General features: G+C 36.6%; 1 long non-coding RNA gene across 1 annotated transcript in view; it reads right to left on the bottom strand.

The window, feature by feature from the left end:
* The window catches only part of LOC106028590 (uncharacterized), a 50,559-nt gene extending 35,489 nt beyond the window's left edge, over positions 1-15,070 (bottom strand). The window contains exons 1-3 of the long non-coding RNA XR_001202215.3: positions 14,751-15,070; positions 13,469-13,591; positions 10,573-10,692 (exon numbers count right to left, since the gene is read on the bottom strand). This is a non-coding gene — a long non-coding RNA (uncharacterized LOC106028590). The remainder of the gene's footprint in view (positions 1-10,572; positions 10,693-13,468; positions 13,592-14,750) is intronic.
* Positions 15,071-18,329: the final 3,259 nt, after the last annotated feature.

Genomic DNA, 18,329 nt, shown 5'->3' with positions numbered 1-18,329 from the left:
CAGTAATCTATACAGCTATAAAAGGATAGAACTAAAACGAAATAGAACTATGTAGATGAATCTTGTAACACCAAGTAAAAGATAAAAGATAAAAAGATAAATGATGTTTTGTACGAGCTCAAATATAAATGCATATATATATATATAGTGAAACATAGCATTTGAACACAGGAAAAATCAACCCATGATGTCAGATCACTGTCTTCCTTAGTCTGTGACTAGAGCCCCGTGCAGGAAACTTTTGTGTTCATGATATTCTGCTAGTTACTCAGGATGCTGGAGATAAGTACATGTTGTGATTTATGTCCTTTTCACTTTGTATGATACACTTCAATAAACTTTTACTTTAAACAAAGAGTAAATATGGAGTATGATGAGGAAATTCTCTAAAGGTACATTTAAAAAATAGTTAAGAGAATGAACTTCCGTTATTAAATAACTAAGTTCATTTTTTAATGACACAAAGTAACACAGGCATTATTGCAATTTTACTGCATAGAGCACATAATCACCTTAAAATCAAAATATTTGTAAGTGTATGAATGAAACCTTTTACAATGCCAATTAAGAGTAAAACTGTCATTCTCGATATTCATGTGTTTATCTCCCGTGTCACAAATTTCCCTGAGGTTTTGCATTTCTGCTCAAAACATCAACCATCTTTTACTGACAGAAAACATTCTCTCACTAACTTCTCTGTGCCAGGAAGAAGTAGATTAAAAAGCATTTTTGCTTATGGTATTGAACAGAATATGTATTTCAAGTAGAGTCCATATGTCTCAACAAGGTTCTATGTCACAGCTAAAACTGTTCTACCTTGTGATATTTCCACACGTGCTCATACTAATATTGACTTCCCAAAAGCCTCAATACTTCATAGAGTGCGTGGTGAGTGTATCTGTTAAGCATCAAGTATGTCTAAAAAAGGATTAAAGATTGTAAAGTATTTTGAGAGGTCAGAGCTAGCCAAGCCATTTCAACATTCCACTATAGCCCAAAAAAGAGACAATCCAAGGAAGTCATTGTGTTGGCAGTAACACAAATGAACTAATGCTTTAATTAAGAGGGGTTGAATTTTAATAGGGATTTCAGTTATTCTGGCTTCTAAGAACTGATACTTATATTCTGTGTCCAAGAATTTTCTTTTATGGAAGACAAATATGGCTTAAGTATTGGCCTCTTCCTGTAACCTCTTTTGAAACCTAAAAAGCCCTTAACGAAACAACACATTCAGTTCTGAATACTTCCTGCAGGTTTGATTGTCAGTTTACTTTCTTCTTGAAAGAAAGGCAACCTAAGACCACAAGGCCATGAAAATAATATATGGAGCACTACCAAAAGGAAAAGAGAGCGAAGGGTGGAAGGGTAAGTTAGAAATACAAACAACATCTCCTTCAAAATTATCTCAGGGACAAAAACGAAATGAAAAACTTACAGACTGCTATTCTCTGCTTGTGGCTGCCCCTTGAACACAAGGTTCCTTCCCATGTGGCATTGGGGTCGACATCAAAACTGTAATAAAAGATACTGAATCCCTTTCGAAGCCAAAGACTTACTGTTAGGCCACAGGGGTTCAGAATAGATGAGAGAAAGAGCGGCTTCATCTGTCTCCACTGAAGCCAGAGCTTACAGCAGCCAGTCTTTCTACCCTGTATCTGAAAAAGCAATCCAAAAGCCGTTTCCAACCCTGCAAACCAATCTCAGCTTTCACAGCACTGTCTCCAAACAGATTTGAGAGTTGCCAGCCACCTTGATTCCAACAGCCAAGGGAAAGTGCTTTAAGTGGACTCTGCTGCCCATTCTTGGCTTCCGTTTTGTCCTTAGGCTAGTGAGTGGGATTCGATAACCCACCCCCAGGGAGATTATTTAATAGGTATCCAGAAAGGCAAATTCTTCTTTTATGAGGAAAAAATTTTATAGCAAAGTAAATTTTCTATTAAAATGCAAATACGAGGAGGAATAGCAACTCATTACCTGCCCTGAACACATGTAGTGAGTTACTTAACTCAGATTTCAGCTAATTGGTGCACTTAGCACTCAGGACAGACTCAGGGTAAACATCCACTGGTGGAATTGGGAGAGTAAATGTGGGAAAAAAAATCAGGACCATGTAAAGCAAAGCCAAAGCAGTCTTAGTATACTTATATTCAAAAGAAAAAATAAACAGAGTAAGAAATAGTACACTAAAAAATTCCATGAGGGAAAAAAAATGTGTGGAAGATTTTGATAACTGGTCCATTAAAAATTAACAGACATATACATATGGGGTAAGAGAAAACTGAGGCCCTCAGGGGAAGCTTTGACCTTTGAGAAAGATATCAAGACAACCGTTTGAGAATATCATCAGATTTAATTCATATTACTTTCTCCTTGTAAAATATTCTACTTCTGGCCCTTGCATTCCCAGAAACACCAATTTTCATTGTGATCATGGTCTTCTATTGAGTTAACCAGAATCTCAAATGGACTGTGCTGCCTTTTTTGGTTCTTGGTTTATAGATTGTGTTTTGGGTTGTTTGTTTGTTTTTGTTTTTGTTTTGTCCCAGCTCCACTTGCTCCTGTGTGCCTCTTCCTAATTTTGGCTCTGTAAGCTCTATCCTTTCTGAAGACTTTGCTCCTCAGTCCCAGTGGGAAGGTACCAATGACCAACATAGTTACTTTACAGTTTTCATTTCACCATTTGTGATGGGATAATCTGGGCGGCTGGTAGACTAGATAAGTGTTCCTGCTTTTAGTGGCACCCGAATGCCTGAATAAAAGCCACAGTTCTTCCATTTTGAGTTTAAATCAAAATGACTGAAGAAAAGGACACGCTAGTATATGGGCCAGAGCTCTTGTACTAAAGGCAGCAATCCCAGGCATCAGCAAAACCACATGTAAATCAAACTCATTAGCAGGTGAAGGAGGCCTGGAAATTTCAACCTCCCAGTTAAAGCACAGTTTCAACTGACAGCTTTAGAGAGTCACATAATTTTTCTCTCTTTATTCACAAGTCACACAGTGAAACGTCCCATGCCCCCCCGTGAAAGGTGATCCCGGAATACTGAATCTCCCCAGATATAGCTGCCAGGCTTACCCAGCTCAGTCCTCTACTAGGAGAACTGGCTCATTCGACTTTTGAGGATATTTTTCAGGTTTGGATATAACTGTGTTGAGGGGCAGGATAGGTAGCAACTGAATTAAAGGAAAGATGCAACATGTAGTTTGGAACCTCAGACTCAACTTCTAGTTCTTGAATTAAAAATTCCTTTTGCTGGAAGAAGCAAGGGAGAGAATTCTCACCACTCCACAACGAACGTAGAGAACTTCTGAAAGAGAGACAGAAAAGCTGAGAGGTTCACACAAAGATGAGAAGGCGCAGAAACCCTCAGGTGTGCTTTGCTGAACCTTAACATCTATCCTTTTCTGTGCCTGCCCCTGCCCCCGCCACCAGCCAGCTCACAGATGTAAGATGTGACGCTGTTGGTCAGAACTTCAGGGAGAAATTAGGTCTCAATCTATCCATTTTTTCTGAGGTTAGAAAAATAAATATCCTCTTCTGTCTAGCCTGAGGAACTTTAGAAATCTTCACAAAGGACTTTTTCAGGAAACAAATGGAAAAAGAAAAGCATAGAAGTACCTTTGTTAACAATGTACAGTATATTTCACTAATCAACCTAAAAATCTCTTGTTATGATCTGAATGTTTGTATCCTACTTCCACCAAAAAAAAAAAAATTTCATCGATGGACCCTCCCCACAAAGTGATGGGATTAAGAGATGGTATCTTTGTAACCCATGCCACTGTTGCTACGACTGGCTACCTTGCAAACCCTGTGTAGGAGAAGACAAGAGAGGCCCTGCCCACCCAGCTACCACCACCACTGAGTAATTCATGCACCTGTACAGGAAAGAAAGAGGGAGGCCAAATTATCAAATTCTAGCTGAAACAAAAGCTACCTTAGAGACTCTGTGAGAGACATCCTTGGGAAACAGGCTTCAAGAAGGTGAGAGCTAGGTAGAGATCCTCTGAGCTCAACCACAGACCAGCAAGATGACAGAGCCACTATTCTGTACTGGTGGACCAGGTCTGGTTGGGTGTAACTTCAGATGGGGTGGATCTAAAGGAGATAGCATTTATGCAGTGATCTGCTTAAGCTTGTACACTACTGACTACACACAGCAGAAACTAATGGTCTAATTCACTATGGGTCAATATCTGGGCCGCCAAAGTGTCTACTTTAAAATCACAGACCTCTTTGATCTTGTTAAAGGTGGTACCTGAATGGTTCATAGAGTTTATAAATATCTAGTTTATATTTAACACTATGGTTGTAGTTAATTTTACTACTATAACTAAGGCGACAGAGTTGTTGGTGTCATTGTTTTCCTCTGTATGCCAATATCTGGATTCCTGGTGGTCACAAACAATACTGTGGCCCATTCCTGAAGAACTGCACACTGGGCCAAAGAAGCTGCAAACTCCAGTGCAGAAAACAAACAACAAAATAGAAACATGAGAAAACAAGGCAACGAAATGCCTGTTCAAACTCCCAACTCTTCCAAAACCAATCAAGGGCACAATTTGAAGGACAAAATCATAAGCTACACAGCAGAACTATCTGAAAAGGCATCAGTGGAGGTAACAAAATAGTTCAATTAGATGCATGGTGAATCCAAAGAAGATATATAAGTAAATAGATAATAATCCTAATGAAACAAGTGATTGCAAGCCTTAAAAAATGCAGTGGCACTAAAGGAGGGAGACAATACACGAATGCCCAGCATAAAAAACATGATAGTCCATTAGAAAGTTCTGAACAGAAATCCAGGATATTTTAAAAAATGATTGAAAATCTGGGCAGCAGATGTGACCAACATGAGACCAGCATGACAGATTTAGAATATATGGCTGTGGTTTGTGATTGATTAATGAAAGATACTTTAAAAACTACAAGAGAACAAAAAAGTGTATCTAAGAACTGCTAGATCACTCAAGAGAGTAATGAGAATTAATAAAAAATCAGAATATACCAAAAAAGGCATAAAAACCTATTTACAGAAGTAATAGGAAAAAACTTTTCAGACATGGTAAAGTAATATAACATACAGGTAAGTGAGACATGTAGAATGCTGAATACCTATAACCAGAAAAATAAACACTCACACATAACACCATAATTAAAATAACAGTAGTCTAACACAAAACAGAATCTTAAAAGCTTTTAGAAAAAAATGATGAACCATTTACCAGGGCAAACACATCAGAACAGTAACAGACCTCTCAACACAAACCTTACAGGCAAGTAGAGCTCATAATGAAGGGTTTTAAGCCTTAAAAGAAAACAAGTTCAAATTCAGACTTGATATATCCTGAAAAATTATCTATCAAATTTGATTAATAAATATTTCAATGATAAGGAGCATCTAACAAAATTCATGACTACCAAACCAACACTCTGAAACCTTCTCAAGGATATTTTAGAAAAATACAATGAAGCTAATAATGCCAAAATGTCCAGTAAAATGAATGCAAGAGGTAGAGTTGGCAACTAAGTAGAAGAGAAAGAAAGCAAAGTGGCAAAAGGTAAATAAAACAATGACATAAATAAATTAATGCCTATCAATTATAATTGTCACAGTGAAAGGCCTTGATTTTCTAGATTAACAGAATGAATCAAGAAACAAAATTTAATGGAATGGTACATTCAAGAAACACATTTAACCCAAAAGTAATTCACAGACTAAAAATCAAGCATGGAAAACAATATTCTATGCAATGGGAACTCAGAAACAAGCTTGAGTAGATATTCTCTTTTCAGAAATACTGAACTTTAAGCCAAAACTGATCCAATGAGGCAAAGAAGTACACTACATACTGGTTCATGGAACTATTCTACAGAAAGAGATACATGCCCCAAACTACAGTGCACCCAACTTCATAAAACATGATGGACATAAACAATCAGAAAAACATCAATACAGTTATAGTGTGGGGACTCAATACCTTACAATCACAAATAGACAGATCAACTAAACAAAAAAATCCATGAAGAAATATGAGAGTTATAACGGCTGATATATTGTGTCAACTTGAGAAGTCCAGAAGCTTAAGTAAGCAACTCAGCAGAAGACATGCCCTGGAAAACTGTTCACATGCTAGGATATTATAATCATTGATTTATTTTGTCAACTTGAAAAATTTAGAAGTTTAACTAAGTGACTCAGCAGGATTCCAGGGTACTCACTTTGTAAACATCCTGAGTCTGTGCAAGAGGAGGGCACAGAGATGATGTGAGTGGTATACCCATCCTTGGTGAGGAGTAGCCTGCTTACAATATAAGGAAGGAAAAGAGGCTTACTCTCCCCCATTTTTGTTCTTGTTGCTTTTCTGTCTTCTGCTGCCTTGAACTGTTGCCCCTCATCATGCCACTCTATCATGGAATCAGCTGACTATGGACTGAAACCTCTACAAACTGTAAGCTAAATCAATCTTTCCATCCTTAATTTTGGGTGTTGGGTATTTTGTCTCAGGAACAAGAGAAAAGTAATTAAGAGTTGAACCAAAGCTTTGAACAAAATTACTTAATAGAAATATACACTGTTAGGTCTAACAACAGAATATACATTCTTTTTGGCAGTATGTGGTACTTTCCTCAAAATAAACCTTATGCTGGCTAATAAAGCATGTTTAAGTAAATGACAAAGAAATGAAATATTACCATGCATATTAGCAGATCACAGGGCAATGAAACTGGAAATCAATAGCAAAATAGGTAGCATCTCAGGAAGATAAAGAGCTGTTATGTGCTCTGCCATAACAAATGAGATTAATGACTTTATCAAAGAAGCCCGAGGGAGCTTGTTCACCACTTCTACTTTTTGAAGATAAATCAAGATACAATCTTTGGGATGCAGAATAAACCCCCAGCAAATACTGAATCTAGTGACAGCTTGATCTTGGATTTCACAGTCTCCATAACTGTAATAAAATTCCTAAGGTTTATAAGCCAGCCAGTCTATAGCATTTTATTAAAGCAACTCAAGAAAATTAAAGACACTAATCATGATACTGTTTTTGTATCTAACATACATGTTGGTAGATATTGAATAGATCCACGCTTTGCAGGTCACAAATACAAAGTGGTTTTCAATTAGCACTGCCACCAGTTGTGATGGGATCTAGACCCTCCCCAGAACTTCATATCATTTGTTTAGTACTTAAACATTCTACATCACATCTAGGTGTGAGTAGGCTATAGGTGACATGTCTAGAATTGAAAATGTGGAATTTGTTCTTCAGAGTATTTATCTCGCTTTGAAAGACCTCAAATTATCTTTTCAGTTTCCTCTTTCATACTCCTAGTCTCTGACTTCAGTATTTGTAGTCATTCCTTTGAAATAATTTTCTCTGCAGAATTTTTGGTAACGTATTCACTTGCCTGTAATTTGGCTGCCTTGCCTACATCGACAGCTAAGTTCACTGCCAGTAATTTCTCAAGCCTGAATGTCTCAAGCCAAGCCCTGTAGAAATGAAGAGATGTTTCTTTCTTACTGTTTTAAAACAATACCTCTACGCACTATTCTCTGACACTTAGTGAAAGACAGTCTTCAGATCTAGACACCAATAATTATTGACAGATGTCTGTAAAAGATTCACAGAAAATGATGGCCATATCAATGGACACTTCATTGCAAGGAACTATTTGTCACAGTGAGAAGGATTGTAAGGAAAGTGATACATAATTATATTAATCAAGGTTCAGTCATGGAAGTGAAGCCATAATGAACATCACAAATAGGAAACTTATTATAAGAATTATACCTTGGATGTTTGAAAGAATCACACAGGGAGGTAAGGATGCAAAAGATGGAGTGAATGAATCAAAGAAAATCATTACTGAGCCAACTTGCAAATGAATGAACTGGAGCTTGTGTGGAAGACTTCAGAGAAGAGATGGGAATTAAGCCAAGCCTCAGAAAACTATTAGGATATAGATAAAGAGAAAAGAGTGCTCTGAGCTGCTTATACTGGAGCTCAACATTCACTGTATATTAGAATCACCTTAGGAGAATGTTTTTTAACTTCCTTCTGTTCAAGATTCACCTCAAATCAATAAAATAAAATCTCAAGATATGGGACCTAGACTCTGGCATGTTTTCAGAGTTCCCAGGTGACTCTAATCTGCAGGCAGCACTGAGACTAACCACTGAAGTAGGTAGAACAAGATGAGCAAGGCTCTCATTATTTTAATGTTATAATAACACTTAGCACCTGCAAGGTCTTTTCATGCCCCTGGCATTTAACTTGAAACATATATTAATTACTTACCAAGAGGAAATCCCAAAGGCCTTCCCTTGGCCCCAATCATAAGCAGGAGTGTGAACACCTGGGGGCTCGATCCATGCTGGCAATGCTCACTCCTGTACCTCCTGCCCACCCACACAGCACAGGATGGCAGTGCTCTCCAGGGATCTCCCACAGCACCCTGCTCGCACATCTGCTGCACATACCCATGGATACACAGGGTAATGTGTCTGGTTCCTTTTGGTTTATCCCAACAGACAGTGTAGCAAGCACTGAGCCTAACACACTGGCATTCACAGTAGTAACTAGAGTGTCTAATAGTTTTTGAGTCACTAGAAAAATGAACAAGCTGATGAAAAACCAGTTAGCAAAATACATGCACTCAGATTTAATATCTCTTACATAGGGGAGTTGTTTTCATAAATTTTCTGACCTCCTGGATCTAGATCTTGTGTAAGTAAGCAGACAATACCATCTAGGGCTTTGCTTTCCTCATTAACCTCTAAAGTCTCTCCCACATTCACCTGTGAAATTCAGACAGCATCCTCAGCATTTGCAATTCCTCTGGAAGCACCAGCATACCTGACAGACCGTGATCCCCTTAGCAATTTAGAATGAGGCAGAGCTCAACTGCCACCTATCCACCCAGAAAAATCATTAATTAGCCTTCAAATTTATATAAAATGTACTGACAAGATACTTCACTTATAGTCAAGATACTTCAATTTCCATTTGCAAACAGGTTGCTGTAATATAAGTGTTGCTGTGAAAACTAAGACATTTCTACCTCCAGCAGTTTTAGAATTATCTCATGTACTTTGTACACAATTTTATTACAAACTATTGCATGAATTTCTTAACCCTCAGTTTTGTAACTGATTCTGTCTGATCTTGTATTTTGTTCCAGTCATCCATATAATTCTTGCCTATTGCCAAAAGCACAAGGTTCTTGAAGATGGGGCAATGATGTTTCCCATGTATCTATTACAACAACTAGAAATTCATGAAAGCATGAGCTTTGTTTTATTCACTGTGAAGTCTTCTCATCCTTCTTCTAGAATGGGACACTTCTGAAATGGGACATATACTAGAACAACATTAATGCAATAATGGTAGTAACATAAGGAAATATCTTTATTGCTGTATATAATCTGCTAGACTTAATAATTAATATTGACTCATATCTGTTCTCAAAATCTGAGAACTCAAATTTTCCTCATTATATTTTTTTCTTAACCCATAGCTTGTGTATCTGACATTAAATGCCTTCAATCTGGCATTTCTGACTACTTAAATGAGTCCCCTATATTGGAATGCATTTATGCCACAAAATACTACTTTCAAAGAGATATCATTACTCTAAAAGATGTCTTTGAAACTCAACAGACGTCTCCAAATTCTTGCATTGGCTCAGTTCTGTTACACATTGAAAAGAACATCATAGGAACATGTTTAATGCTTTCACTTGATTTCATAGAGTGTCTACATTTCTAAAGCGCTCTTCTTAGCCCTAAATAAATTTTGAGATAAGATAAAAAAATAGTAAAGAGTTGTAAACTGACAACATTCTGGTCTAGGTGTGCTATTTACTGGAAAAGTCTTGTTATTAGGAATAACAATGTGCCTGTTTTAATTTTAGCTGGGTAGTCAAAGGGAATTATGTTGCTAAATCTCAAACTTTTTATTTAAAAAGTAATGATATTGAGCCACAACACCAATTTTTAAACTTAAAATGTTCTTATTTCTATGTGGGAAGGATTACTATAATGACAACTAAGATAGACAAGGGTTAACTGCAAGCATCATTGAATCCACATACCGTTATATTGTGAATGAATGACATCTCACACAAACTTTATCAGTGTTCATGGATTGTATTATGATTAAATAACAATTCATTTCATGAAAAATCCTGCTAAATTTAGAGTATTTGCCATTAATCATTTTCTCCCTCACATGAATAATTATACAAACAGCATCCTGTATTCCTCTGTATTTGGAATTACCAGTTTAATGAATCACTAGAAATCTTTCTAGTTCTTAAGGGTCAAAAAGTACACATTACTCTAAGTATGAAAGGTTTTAAAGAAGAATTAGAGGCTTAACTTTAAAGAATCTTAGAGTGAAATTTTCACAGAAGCTAATGCTAAGTATCTAAACCTGAACCTCCAGGGCCAAGAACTTATGATAACTTGCCAGAAAGTCTTCTAATATGTAACAATCTCTATGAAGCGCCCACTAACACTCTAAGACTACAGCAGTAAAGAATGACTCTTAAGCGCTTACCATAAAGTTCCTATGGATCTCACATTTATTCATACATCTGGCTGCAGTTGTCTTCCCAAAATATAGACTTCTTTTCTTTTGTCTTCTCATTTTAAGCAAGTGGAAAATACTAAATTAAAACTAAATATGAAAGAGAACAATTGAAAAGACTTATTTTTTGCTTCTCTTTTGTGTTGCAGAAGACATCTTAGCAAAATATAGAATGCATACCAGTTTTACAATAGACAGTCTAGCACAGACTGCTCCTTTGTTGACTTAAAACCTCAGCAGCATTTTGCTCATTTTAGATGTTAAATAAAAGATTGTCATCTAATGAGACAGAATGAACTTTACCTCACAAAACAAATACTTGTGATATCTTGCTTTAAATAGACACAAAGCCCTATATAACATTTTACCTTTCATTTTTAATCACAGACTAAATTTTCTCTCATGTTATAATTTAATCCCTGAGTTTAATCCCTCATTTATAATTAATTACCACAGTTGTTGTTATAAATAGGAGATAGGAAATGGAGAGGACTATTATGCACATATAGCAAAGTGAGGCAATAAAGAAAATATGAACAACTAAAAAGTTCTTATTTCGCTAACTGATCATGTAAGCAGAGTTAGTTCAAAGCTTTCATTCTTAAGTCTTACATTTCATGTTTCCTTTGCCTTCAGTCAGCAACTCAGTTGTTCATGAGTCAATTTTAACTTGGTGGGATATTTGATGACAGATGAAATGGGAGATACCCACTGAGGTCATAGAAAACAAATACAAATCTAAGCTGCATCTACTCCAGTGAAAATAAACTGTCACCTTTTCTCCAACAAATGAGGTTCAATCAAACCTACTGTCACCAAGTGATTGACTCTTCATCCTGGGAACGGTGCCATAAAAAGGTGCATTGCCAGTATTTTCTGATAAAAGGATTAACATTCCGCTGTATAGTAGCCAAAGCAGACTTAATGAAAAAAAGTGAAGCATGTTTTGTTTCCGAAGAACACCGACCCTGTCATTATGAGTACACCATAGTCACAAGGCCACTAAACGATAACCAGGGTCTCTGGGGAAGGGAGCCAACAGACAAACAGGACAGTCCTTCTCCACCTGACTTGAAGGAACTACTTCTGCTTTTTAGTGAAATTTTAAGTGAGATATAAATATACCACATATACCCCCCATTCTCTGAGAATCTGCCACAAATATTTACCCAGACTTTGTTATGACCAACATTCTAGAATTTTTTTTTTACTAAATCCATGACTAACCAATCCCTAATTAAATGTAGCCATATTTCTTTTGAAGAAATAAAAAGTTGCAATCCTCAAAATTATCCCACTTGGGATAATTTTCAGTGCTCTTTAGAGTGAAGTTATTTTTCTCAGCTATTCACTTATTTGGGTCGTGGCACTGTATTTTGAACAAGTATTTGTAAAACAAATCTATATTTTCCCATAGTCACTTCTTAATAGAGAACTTCTCATAGACACATGAGGAAAAGAGGTATTATTGTTGAAAAAGTACCTCTGAAACTAAAATAAACATTATTGCCAACTATACCAAAAAGAATTTGATAAAATAACTTAGAGCTATGACCATAGTCTGCAAAAATCTTTCATATGTCTACTGTTGTGTTTTTTTTAGAACTCAGTGATACATGTGGAAAAGCCAAGGTTAACTTTCGGAATAATGAGAAACACTTAGTCCAAGCCCCTCCATTGTTCTAGCTTGTAGCCAGTCAACAGCCACACATATTAATGAGACAATCCTAAATGATGAGCTGACTCTTACGGTGTCAGTAGTTACATGAACAAATCTAGCAGAAATCAGTAAATCCACCCAAGACCAGAAGAAGTCATCCAACTTATCCATAAAATATGAAAATCATAAGATAAATGATTGATTCATGGTATCAGTCAGGTCATCCTATAAAATTTGGGTGGAAGCCTCCTTGATTCTGGAACTCTTGCATTCTTCCTGCCAGTAAAACGAGAATCATGTGGGTGATGCCAAGGTCTACTGTCAGTTGAAGCAGAAGCCAGCTCCCCTTGGAACATGGAGTAATGGCTTTTAAGTGCTTAGATGGATGAACTCAGTGAAATCAACCCACAGAGCCAATTCCTTTGGTGGTCTTTTTCTAGCAGGGATCCTAAGGATTCTCTTCCAAAGGAAAGTATTACATTTCTATAATCTTAATCCTGTAATGGATGAAATTTTTTATGATCTCTTAGATACCCTTAAGGCATCTTGTTTTTCATGTAAAAAGAATTTGTTTTCTTTAAAAAAATGTATATTATTTCTTCAAAAATCACACCTCCTTTGAACCCAACTTTACACATGGTTTCTTTGAGGCCAAATTTAAGGATTTCTGAATTACTCTGCTACACTCTTTGTTCCTGAATCTCATTGAAGTTCTCCCTAAAAGCAGCTAAGAGTACCCATGCAGCTAGTAGTGGTACCTTTAAAATTGGTCTAAAGTGAAATGTCCTGAATCAGATCAATTAGTCTATGGCCTTTAAATTCAGCCTTCTGTAGAGCTTTAGCAATGAACAAGCTGTAGAACTTTTTGTTTTAGTTTTTCTTGGATTTTGCCAGAGCATAACATACTTATACTCTAGTTCATTTTCCAAATGTTCTTTTTCTGAGTCTGGCCTTTTCTGTCCCAGGTCCTATTAGCATTCTGGTCTTCTGAGCATGGGCAAGAATCTCCTATCAAAGTCTGCTTACAACATTCTAGGGCTTGGCTATCCTGCATCTTCAAATCATTTCAAACTTTTTCTTCAAGTCAGTTCAAAAATTTGTAAGCCACATGGTCAGGAACAGTCAGAGTAATAGCCCCATTTCTCCAGTACTTATTTCCTATATTAATCAGCTTTCCCATTGCTGGACAAACTACCTGACACTCACAAGCAGAAGAGGTTCATTTGTTTCACAGTTTTGGGGAATTTCAGTCCATGGTCAACTTCTTCCAAGTTAGGAACATCATGGATGAAGGGTGTTGCAGAGTATAGCTGCTTCATTCATGGTGGCCTGGAAATAGAATAAATGAAGAGCACAAAGTCATCAGAAACTAAATATGTTCACCAACAGTCTCAGATACTTCAGAAGGTGGGCTTTTAGAAAATGATAAGATCATGGGGACTTTTTACTCAACAGAAACAAATACATGACTGAATGTGATAATAAGAAGTGGAGCCTGGTCATAAGAGGTGAGCCACAGGAGGGGTACATCTCCTTTCCGGGTCCTCCATTTACTCACTACTACCTGGCCACCATGACATGAGCAACTTTCATTACAGCAGTTTCTTCTACAGTGTCAGTTTCTGTGTTTGAACCTGCCAATCATGATCTGAAACTGTGAAAATAAAAATAAACCTCTCTTTCTTTACATTTTGGATAGCAAATATTGTGCCTCAGCAATGAGAAAGTGACTAACACAGTACCCATGGTCTTGCTTCCATGATCCACCAAGACAATACTCAAAAGTGTGCTTTACTAACTTTTTAGGCATTTCTTAATCCAATCAAATTCACATATCACAATTTCTAGTCACAGTCACTTAAGTTTGGGGTTATTGGCTATGCCATAAAAGTATCTTATATGAAATAAGCCAGGTGCTCATGTACTTCAATTATATATTGAGAAATTTCTCAATACTAAATGTATATCTTCTGCCTATTCCTTCTTAGAAAGACTCATGCTTAGAGTCCTTTATAAATTCTATAAATGTATATTTCACTTCAGTGAAATTATAGATGGTCCTGAGTATACCCAGATATGTGGGTCATATAGTGCATAGAGTGTCAAGTTACAAATGTATAGTTAATGTCACACACCAGTTGACTTCCTACAGTTAAGTATTTGTCTCTGCCAGGGCCCTGTAGAAACCAGTCTTCTTTTCAAAAGAATTATACTTATTTAAACATAACAGCATAGATACCTCCCCACATTTGGGTTACATCAGCAGCTAAGGGGGACCTTGGTCACACCTCCCACATACAATCTCAGCAAGCAAGGGGAGACTCAATGACCCCTTCCTCCAACCGCAATACCTCAGTGGACTGGGGGGAGCCTTGGCATCATCTCTCTCCCACCCAGAGGACCTCAGAAGGCTAGTGAAAGTATGAGTCCCCACCCAAGCAGAGGAGCTCAACGGGTCAACAGGAGCTTCAACAAACACTCCTCTCACCTAGAGGACATGGACGAGCCAGGGAGAACACAGGTGAGTCTTCTTCCATACAGAGAACACCAGATGGGCTGACAAAAGTGCCAGTGAGGCTTCCCCAACAGGAGAAACCAAATTGGACCTATAATAACCCCTAGTTACACAGTAGGATTCTGGCTTAGTTGTAAACAGTAGACAGGTGGCTCTGGTGACCTGTCAAAGCAAAAGTAACAAAGTCCATACAAGAGAGGAAATAATAACTATCAGAATAGAAGTGAACACAATTGAGACTAAGAAAACAATACAACAAATTGATGAAGAGTTGGTTCTTTGAAAGAGTAAATAAAATTTACAAACCCCTAGCCAAGCTTATCAAATAAAAGGAAAGAAAAAACTCCTCCATGCAATAAGGAATCAAAAACATGAAATCACTACAGAAGATCATCAATACCTACTTCAAAAAACTTTATTATCATAGATTTGATAACAGAAGAAATAGATTCCTAGAAATATATGATATATCAAAGCTGAATCAAGAAGATATAAAAATTCTGAATAATCAATAACAGCTAATGGAATTGAAAATGTAATAAAAAGCTTACCAACAAAGGAATGCCCAGGTACTAATGGATTCACAGCTGAATTCTACAAGAAATTTAGAGAAGATTTAATGCCAATTTTCCTCAAATTCTTTAATGAAATAAAAAGGAAAGCAATGCTCTCGAACTCATTCCTGAAGGCAAGTATTAAATTACACTGATACCAAAAACAGGGAAAGACTCAAACAGAAAAGAGAACTTAGGCCAATATCCCTAATGAAGATAAATGCAAAAACTCCTCAGTAACACATCAGCAAATAGAATGCGGCAAATCATCAAAAGATTTTGCATCATGACCAAATGGGATTCATTTTAGGAATGGTTCACCATATGCAAATCAATAAAAGTAATACATCATAGCAACAGAGCCAAAGACAAAAGTCACATGATCATCTCAACAGATGTAGAAAAAGCTTTTGACAAAGTCCAACACTCATTCCTAATAAAAAAAATCCCTACAGAAAATTGGAATATATGGGATTTGCCTCAATCTGATAAAAGATATTTATGACAAACCAATAGCCAACATCATACTAAATGAACAAAATCTGAAAGCTTTAACTCTAAAATCAAAAACAAAACAAGAATGTCCACTATCACCACTCCTATTCAATATAGTACTAGAAATGTTAAAGCAATTAGACGAGAGAGATAAATAAAGAAATAAGGATAGGAAAGGTTGAAGTTAAATTATCATTACTTGCAGATGATATGATACTATACAAAAAGACCCCAAAATTCCACCAAAAGACTCCTAGAATTTATGACCAAATTTGATAACATAGCTAGATACAAACTCAACATTCAAAAATCAATAGAATACTTGTACAAAAATAACAACTCAGAGAGAAATTAGGAAAACCACATCCTTCACAATAGTATCTGACTTGGTTACTTTACTCTCATTGTTGGGACAAAATACATGACCTCCAAAATGAAAGAAAGGTTCATTTAGCTCATGGTTTACAGAGGTTTCAGTTCATTGTTAACTGGCTCCAAGGCAGAATAGCATAGGACAGAGGCCACACTTCAAGGCAGCAGCCAGCAAACGCAGACAGAGCAAAAGGGGAAGAGTTGGCTTTTATCCTCCTTTTTTTTAGGATTTTTAAAATTTTATTTAAAAGGAAAAACAGAAAAAAACAAAACAAAACAAAGTGGTGGAAGGGTACAAGTAATACAGAACTACAAAAAAAAAAGTAAGAAATCACCAGTTAATAGAGCAGCAACTCTTTTCCAGGGCAGGGTGTAACACTCACAAAATCTCCTTGCCTTCCAATTGCACAGGATGAGGATATTTACAAAGCAAGAAAACTGGCTCCCTGCTAAGTCTATTAAACTTCTAAACTTCTCCATTGACACACTGTGTCAACCATAACAATATCAAAAAATAAGAATTAATATAACAAATGAAATTTTTTTAAAAATTATATATGTAAAATTATAGTACTCTGAAAAAAGAGAATAAAGAAGATATCAGAAAATGGAAACTCACACTAGAGTTATGGGCTTGCCAGCACCATCCATTCAAGAGGCTGGGTGGCCTGGAATGAGTGTCCCCACACCATTCCCCCAAGCCCAGCAAGTTTGGGGATCCTTGCTCAGCCCCAGACAGGGAATTCCACAGCTTCCTGTTGCACTGGACCAGCTCTGCTGCTCTTGAACCGGCCTGCCCCATCCCGAGTGAACCTCTCTGAATCCCTGAAACTGGGCAGCCAGAGACCCACGAGCTGAGGGAATAGAAAAGGATTTCCAACAGGTCCTGGGGAAGCCTTGTAATAACACTTGAAAACCAGAAATATAGGAAAATGACAGAATGAAAGACCAAATTACAATCTCAAACCTCCAGCCCATCCCAAAAAACTTTAGAAGCTATATACATGGAAGAAAATATATGCCATACACCTGAAATATCAGACATAATAGCAACTGAAAGAAAGAAACAATTCTGAGAAGCTTTAAAGGAATTCAAACTATAAATAATCTCCAAGGTAAAAGAAGAAATGATAAAAGAAATGAAAGAGATGCTGAACATATCTAAAGAAGACATAGTTTAAAAATTGGAGGAACTAAACAAAAAAGTAGAATCCTTGTATGAACAATATAAGAAACAAACAGAATACATAAAGCAGGTGCAAAGAGATATACAGAAAATCAAAAATTCCATGGAAAGCTGTAAAAACCACCTCAATGAAAATGAAGATACAATTTCAGACCTTGAAGACAAGATTGCAGCCAGTGAACAGGAAAGGAAAGATTTTTTAAAAATAACAAGAAATCAGGAAATAACAATTCAACAGCTGCAAGACAATGCAAAGAAAAACAACATACGATTGATAGGGATAAATGGAAAAGAAGGGGACAACATAAAGGATGTCAAGAGGATTTGTAGAAAAGTAATAGCTAAAAATTTCCCAAACACGAGATTGGGAACTGATATCAGGATCAGTGAAGCATATAGAACTCCAAATAGCCATAGCCAAAAATAAAACTACACCTAGACATATAGTAATCACCATCTCAGAAATCCAACAAAAGAATAGAATATTAAAAGCTGTCAGAAATAAAAGACAGATCACCTATAAATGAAAGCCTATCAGAATCACAGCAGACTTCTCAGCACAAACAATAAAGTCAAGAAGAGCATGCAGAGAAGTATTCCAGATCCTAAAAGAAAATGATTTCCAACCTAGACTGATGTACCCTGAAAAACTGTCCTTCAAAATGGATGGAGAAATAAGATACTTCCATGACAAAGAACAGCTGAAGAACTTCATGATCACCAAGCCAACCCTGCAAAGAATACTGAAAGACAGTTTAGTTACACTTAGGAAAAAAACCACTAAGCAAAGCAAACAATTAAACAGAACAGAAAGATAAAGATGCAACAGCAGAAAGATAACATGTCAACAATAAACCAACATATAACAGTTATAACCATTAATGTAAATGGTTTCAATACACAAATTAAAAGAAACAGACTGGCAGAATGGATCAAGAAACAACA

Source organism: Cavia porcellus, unplaced genomic scaffold (genome assembly GCF_034190915.1).
Source record: "Cavia porcellus strain 051 isolate PalLab524CR breed Dunkin Hartley unplaced genomic scaffold, mCavPor4.1 scaffold_20, whole genome shotgun sequence".
Classification (NCBI taxonomy): domain Eukaryota; kingdom Metazoa; phylum Chordata; class Mammalia; order Rodentia; family Caviidae; genus Cavia; species Cavia porcellus.
This window is presented reverse-complemented; position numbering and strand designations above follow the sequence as displayed.